At 39.4% G+C, this 8,172-nt stretch overlaps 1 pseudogene; it reads left to right on the top strand.

Moving 5' to 3' along the window:
- Positions 1 to 262: 262 nt before the first annotated feature.
- Positions 263 to 388, top strand: LOC146400477 (U2 spliceosomal RNA; annotated as a pseudogene).
- Positions 389 to 8,172: the final 7,784 nt, after the last annotated feature.

Genomic DNA, 8,172 nt, shown 5'->3' with positions numbered 1-8,172 from the left:
ATGGGTGCAGCCATCAAAAATAAGACAAAAAATAAATAAAAATAAAAAGTAATCTTTCATATGAACTTCTGTGAATGAATGTCTAATATACAGTAAGCATTTAAGTTTATTAACTTCACAGAGTGAAACCATTAACTTACATGACTGTCACTGAGGAAAAAAAAGTAATCTAACCTGTCATGTAAGACCAAGAATTAATTTTATTCAGCTGTGTTGTTGTAATGCTTAGCCTAGATGCCACTAGTATTTAAAATAAATTCTAATCGCTTCTCAGCCTTTTGGCTAAGATCAAGTGTAGTATCTGTTCTTATCAGTATAATAACTGATACATCCTCTATCCAAGGACAATATCTTAATTTTAATATAGTAATGAAGCGTTTGAACTTACAGGACCATCAGGCTAAAACACATAATTATGGGAAGGGGTTAGCATACTTAAAAAACAGGGCAACCACAAGCCAAAACCAAACATTGCATTTGCAAAAAGTGAAAAAAAAAATGCACTCAAGCAGATAATAACAGGAGACTATCCAACCAAAAAAAAAAAAAAAAAAACAGAAAGGAAGAATGGAGAACCATAGAATCAACTGGAACACGAGGTTCAAATGGCAATAAATAATCATCTATCAATTATCACCTTAAATGTCAATGGACTGAATGCTCCAATCAAAAGACACAGACTGGCTGAGTGTATAAAAAGGCAAAAACCTTCAATATGCTGCCTACAAGAAACTCACCTTAGGACAAAGGACACATATAGACTGAAAGTGAAGGGGTGGGAAAAAAATATTGCATGCCAATAGATATGACAGGAAAGCAGGAGTCGCAACACTCATATCAGAAAAAATAGACTTTAAAACAAAAGACATAAAGAAAGACAAAGAAGGACACTACTTAATGATTAAGGGATCCATCCAAGGAGAGGATGTTACTATCGTCAACATATATGCCCCAAATATAGGAGCACCCAGATACATACAACAAATATTAACAGACATAAAGGGAGGAATCAAAGGGAATACAATCATAGTAGGAGACTTTAATACCCCCCTCACATCAATGGACAGATCCTCTAGACAGAAAACCAATAAAGCAACAGAGATCCTAAAGGAAACAATAGAAAAGTTAGACTTAACTGATATCTTCAGGACACTACATCCAAAAAAAGCAGAATACACATTCTTCTCAAATGCTCATGGAACCTTCTCAAGAATCGACCACATATTGGGACACAAAGCTAACCTCAATAAATTTAGGAGCATAGAAATTATCTCAAGTGTCTTCTCTGACCACAATGCCATGAAATTAGAAATCAACCATGGGAAAAGGAAAGAGAAAAAACCTACTCCATGGAGACTAAACAACATGCTACTAAAAAACCAATGGGTCAATGAGGAAATCAAGAAGGAAATTAAAAAACACCTTGAAACAAATGATAATGAAGACACAACCTCTCACAATCTATGGGATGCTGCGAAAGCAGTGCTCAGAGGGAAATTTATAGCAATACAGGCCTTTCTCAAAAAAGAAGAAAGATCCCAAATTGACAACTTAACCCTCCACCTAAATGAATTAGAAAAAGAACAAAAAAGACCTAAAGTCAGCAGAAGGAAGGAAATTATAAAGATCAAAGAAGAAATCAATAAAATAGAGACTCAAAAAACAATAGAGAAAACTAATAAAACCAAGATCTGGGTCTTTGAAAAGGTAAACAAAATTGACAAACCCCTGGCCAGACTCACCTAAAAGAGGAGAGAAAGAACCCAAATAACCAAAATTATAAATGAAAAAGGAGCAATCACAACGGATACAGCAGAAATAGAAAAAACCATAAGAGAACACTATGAACAACTATACGGCAACAAGTTTGACAATCTGGAAGAAATGGACAATTTTCTAGAATCTTACAGCCTGCTTGAAAGTGAATCAAGAAGAAACAGACCAACTGAACAGACCCATCACTAGAAATGAAATTGAAGAGGTCATAAAATCACTCCCTACAAATAAAAGTCCAGGACCAGATGGCTTCACAGGTGAATTCTATCAAACATATAAAGAGGAACTGGTGCCCATCCTCCTTAAACTCTTTCAAACGGTTGAAGAAGAAGGAATACTCCCAAAGACATTCTATGATGCCACCATCACCCTCATTCCAAAACCAGACAGAGATACCACCAAGAAAGAAAACTATCGCCCAATATCATTGATGAATATAGATGCAAAACTTCTCAACAAAATCTTACCCAACCGAATCCAACAACATATCAAAAAAAATCATACACCATGACCAGGTGGGGTTCATCCCAGGTTCACAAGGATGGTTCCCATACGCAAATCAATCAGCATCATATACCACATTACAAAAAAAAGTCAAAAATCATATGATCATCTCCATAGACGCAGAAAAAGCATTTGACAAAGTCCAACATCCATTCATGATCAAGACCCTCGCCAAAGTGGGTATAGAGGGAACATTCCTGAATATAATCAAAGCCCTTTATGATAAACCCACAGCAAATATAATACTCCATGGGGAAAAACTGAAAGCCTTCTCACTCAAATCTGGAACAAGACAGGGATGCCCACTCTCACCACTGCTCTTCAACATAGTTTTGGAAGTCCTAGCCACAGCAATTAGACAAACAAAAGAAATAAATGGCATCCACATGGGAAGAGAAGAGATAAAACTGTCACTGTATGCAGATGACATGATACTATACCTAGAAAACCCTAAGGACTCAACCCCAAAACTCCTTGAACTGATTAATAAATTCAGCAAAGTAGCAGGATATAGATTAACATTCAGAAGTCAGTTGCATTTCTGTATACCAGCAATGAAATATTAGAAAAGGAATACAAATATACGATACCTTTAAAATTGCACCTCACAAAATCAAATACCTCGGAATACACCTGACCAAGGAGGTAAAGGACCTATATGCTGAGAACTATAAGACTTTAGTCAAAGCAATCAAAGAAGATGTAAAGAAATGGAAAGATATTCCATGGTCCTGGACCGGAAAAATCAATATTGTAAAAATGGCCATACTACCCAAAGCAATCGACAGATTCAATGCAATCCCTATCAAATTACCCATGACATTTTTCACAGAACTAGAACAAACAATCCAAACATTTATATGGAACAACAAAAGACCCAGAATTGCCAAAGCAATCCTCAGAAACAAAAACCAAGCAGGAGGCATAACTCTCTCACACTTCAAAAAACATTACAAAGCCACAGTCATCAAAACAGTGTGGTACTGGTATCAAAACCTACAGATAGGGAGTTCCCATTGTGGCACAGTGGTTAACACATCTGACTAGGAACCATGAGGTTGCACGTTCGATCCCTGCCCTTGCTCAGTGGGTTAATGATCCAGTGTTGCCGTGAGCTGTGGTGTAGGTTGCAGACGTGGCTCAGATCCCACGTTGCTGCAGCTCTGGCGTAGGCTGGCAGCTACAGCTCTGATTCGACCCCTATCCTGGGAACCTCCATATGCCATGAGAGTGGCCCAAGAAAATGGCAAAAAAAATTTAAAAAAATAGACAGAGAGACCAATGGAACAGAATAGAGAACCCGGAAATAAACCCTGACACCTATGCTCAGTTAATCTTTGACAAAGGAGGCAAGAACATAAAATGGGAAAAAGAAAGTCAATTCAGCAAGCATTGCTGGGAATCCTGGACAGCTGCATGCAAAGCAATGAAACTAGAACACACCCTCACACCATGCACAAAAATAAACTCAAAATGGCTGAAAGACTGAAATATACGACAGAACACCATCAAACTCCTAGAAGAAAACATAGGCAAAGCACTCTCTGACATCAACAACATGAATATTTTCTCAGGTCAGTCTTGCAAAGCAACAGAAATAAGAGCAAAAATAAACCCATGGGGCCTCATCAAACTGAAAAGCTTTTGCACAGCAAAGGAAACCAAAAAGAAAACAAAAAGGCAGCTTACAGAAGGGGAGAAAATAGTTTCAAACGATGCAACTGACAAGGGCTTAATCTCTAGAATACACAAGCAACTTACACAACCCAACAGCAAAAAAGCCAATCAATCAATGGAAAAATGGGCAAAAGACCTGAATAGACATTTCTCCAAAGAAGATATACAGATGGCCAGCAAACACATGAAAAAATGCTCAACATCGCTGATTATAAGAGAAATGCAAATCAAAACTACCATGAGATACCACCTCACACCAGTCAGAATGGCCATCATTAATAAGTCCACAAATAACAAGTGCTGGAGGGGCTGTGGAGAAAAGGGAACCCTCCTGCACTGTTGGTGGGAATGTAAACTGGTAGAGCCACTATGGAGAACTGTTTGGAGATACCTTAGAAATCTATCCATAGAACTTCCATATGACCCCGCAATCTCACTCTTGGGCATCTATCCGGACAAAACTCTACTTAAAAGAGACACATACACCCACCTGTTCATTGCAGCCCTATTCACAATAGCCAGGACATGGAAACATCCCAAATGTCCATCGACAGATGAGTGGATTCGGAAGAAGTGGTATATATACACAATAGAATACTACTCAGCCATATGAAAGAATGACATAATGCCATTTGCAGCAACATGGATGGAACTAGAGACTCTCATCCTGAGTGAAATGAGCCAGAAAGACAAAGACAAATACCATATGATATCACTTATAACTGGAATCTAATATCCAGCACAAATGAACATCTCCTCAGAAAAGAAAATCATGGACTTGGAAAATAGACTTGTGGCTGCCTGATGGGAGGGGGAGGGAGTGGGAGGGATCGGGAGCTTGGGCTTATCAGACACAACTTAGAATAGATATACAAGGAGATCCTGCTGAGTAGCATTGAGAACTATGTCTAGATACTCATATTGCAACAGAACAAATGGTGGGGGGAAAAATGAATACATGTAAGGATAACTTGATCCCCTTGCTGTACAGTGGGAAATAAATAAATTAAAATTTCCCTAAGCCCCTTGAGTGAAAGTAGCACAGGGACTGGCCAACTTCCCACACCCATGCCACTGATATCCCCCAATTTATTCATCACCAGCACCTTCTTTATCCACCTACCTAAATGCCAGAATGTTGGGAGCTTGGAAATTGACAGCTCACATTACCAAACCAATGCTATGTGGATCTTGGCTCCTGCTCTGAGGAACACAAGGCATGCCAAAACCCAGTGAATGCTTCAAGCATTCTCAGCACACTGCCACCCAACCAGGCTAACCATCCACCTCCAAATGCTCAAGGGACAACAGTGCCCACTGCCTGACATGAGCCTTCTTAGAGCAGAGAGTCCATGGTGTCCAGGAAAAAACTGATACACTTCTGGGTGCTTGCTGTGGGAACTACACAGGACACTATCTGCCTCAACACTGAGCGTGCATTTTTAGTACCTTGGAGCTCCTACCTGTTAGAGCATTTGAGAAGCTCTTGGGATAGAAGGTACTCTGGTGCCCCCATGTGGACATCTACCCTAAAATCCACTTTCAAGCTTTCCCACTTTCCCTGACTCAGCAGTTCTAGTGTTTGCATTGGCAGGGGGCCAGATGCAGATTAGGTCCCATTCCCTGCTTTCATGAAATACCAAGTAGTGTCTTTCAAACTGGGCTCTTTCACTCTCAAAAGCATTCAGAGCCCTGAGACCAACCTACAATCTGACTCACTGTTTAAACCCCAGCTCCCTACCCATCATGGCATGCCAGGCTTCTTCCTTTTTTATATAATCCTGCTCTTATCTATGTATGAAGATAGATGTGTATGTATGGAATGATTGATTTTTTTCTTAATTTTCCACCTGGAATTCTTTTTTTTTTTCTTACCTTTCTCTCTTTCCCTCATTCTTTCAAAATTTATTGACCCCACCTGTAGCATCTGTTTCTGGTTTACCTATTGATGTTTTCCAAGACATATTGGTTACCAAACCAACCAAAGGGACAAAGGCATATCTTTGACCCAGGTTGCCTAGAGGGATCTCAGTGACAACTTGCTTTATATCCATCAATCTATGGCCTTAAAGGCCCAACCTGACTATAGGTCATATTTCCATATCCAGCGCCTAGAAAGAAGAGAAGAGTCACACATGAAAAGAAAATGATGGTGTTTCATGGGATAACATAAGGGACAATGCCCAATGATGGGCACAGCTGCTTTCCAAAAATATCACTGTTCATGCACCTGCCACATAAAACATGCAGGCACTGTATCTGGATCCCAATACCCAGGTCTGGCTAGCCTTCCAAAATAAACAGATAAACCACTAACAACCAAAAGAAAAACAAAACAAACAACCAAATTGAAAAATGCAGAAAAGACCTGAATAATCCTTTTCCTTAACCAAATGTACAGAGGGCAACCAGCACTGGGAAAATGAACACCATTGCTCATTAAGAGGGAAATGCAAACAAAAATGAAGCTGAGGTACCCCTTCCCCCCTCTCTGAATGGCCATCATTAGTACATCTTCAAATAAAAATCCTGGACTGGATGTGGAAATGACAGTGCCCTCCTACAGTGAGGGTGTGTAGGTAAGTTTGAACAATTACTAAGGAGCACAGGAACTAGGTCATTTGAAACTTAAACATAGTACAAGCTAATGACCCAGCAATCCCACTCTTGGGCACATATCCTGAAAATGTTCTTTTCAAAAAGTGAAATGCCCCACTATGGTCATGCAGCACTATTCACCATAGCAACACACAGAAACCCATTCTTTGTCCATGGGCAGATGATTGGATTAGGAAGAAGATGTCCATATACACAATGCTATAGTACTCAGCCAAACAATGGGTGAAGGAAATTCCATTGATAGCAGCATATATGGTAAGAAAAACTCACATACTAAATGAAATATGTCCAAAAGAGAAGAAAAATACAATGGGAAACCCCTATCCTCTGGACTCTGACAAATGACACCAATAAACTTTTCTACAGGAAAGAAATGCATGGACTGGAAAACAGCTTTGGGGTTGCCAGATTGGATAGAGAGGCTGTCAGGAGGACTGGCATTTGGAAGGTCATACTTCCAAACAATTGCCCATGGAGATGGTCAGCAGAGAGATGCTTTTTTTTTTTTTCTTTTTTTAGCACAGGGACCTATATCTAGTCACACGTTTTGGAAACAAATGGTGGAAAATGTGATAAAATGTGTATGTATATCCATGTACAATTGGATCATTTCATCTTTGAAATGAAATTGAGACCCACGAAATAAGGATAATTGAAAATAATAAATGATTAAAAGACCTGACATTATTAGTGGCTCACAGTTCATCAGAGAAGGTATCAGGGATGAGACTGCTGCCTCAGGAGAAAAGAGACAGGCACACTGATTCTGTTGAACCTGGCAAGATTTTATAGCATAGCAACATCTGAATAGACAAAATTACCTAGCATGTATGAATTTATTTCTGTAAAAACATGTTTATCTTTTCATATTTTTAATTTCCCACTATATACCTGCTTGTTGCATGCAGATACACTCTGCCTGGGAAATGAATCCATTCCTATGCTGGACCTCCCCAGGCTTGCACATGAAACCCTCTGCCACCTGAGATATTGGGTCAGGAGAGCCTTTTTGATTGCTTTAACTGTCTACTGCCTTAGGTATATGTGTGTGTATATATATATGTGTGTGTGTGTGTGTGTGTATACATGAAGAAATATTTATATTGATATATGTATGTATTCATTGACTTTAACAATTCAGCTCACTATTTTAAATATATGTTTGTATTTTATATAAATTGGATGCCCCCTGTGACACTTGGAAAATGTCTTGCCAAAGTTTGATCTTCCAACACAGCTCTTGCCAGAGCCAAAAAGTGACACAGAGAGACCCTATAGCCAGGCAGCCATGAGAGAACTCCCTGACAGCTTGTTGTATGATACCAATCAACCCAGATTAATTCATCTTCCTGGATTCAATCATGCCTCCATACCATGGTGCTGGAATGAATAGTGAGACTCATCTCAAATGTCAGGAAAGAAATTTTCCAGACCCTTGAGTGAAAAAAAATCACAGGGATTAGCCAAGTGCCCACACTCAGGCCACCAAAGTCACCACATTTTGACATCAGCAACACCCATTTTCTCCACCTACCTAAATTCCAGAATGTCAGGGGCTTGGAAATGGCCAGCTCATGATACCACACCAATGCAGTG

Source organism: Sus scrofa, chromosome 8, assembly GCF_054392235.1.
Source record: "Sus scrofa isolate SSC_HxYL_T2T_F1_AM1 chromosome 8, Sscrofa_HxYL_maternal_Yorkshire_Landrace_v2.0, whole genome shotgun sequence".
NCBI lineage: Eukaryota > Metazoa > Chordata > Mammalia > Artiodactyla > Suidae > Sus > Sus scrofa.
The sequence above is the reverse complement of the archived record's forward strand: the minus strand, read 5'-3'. Positions and strand labels throughout refer to the sequence as shown.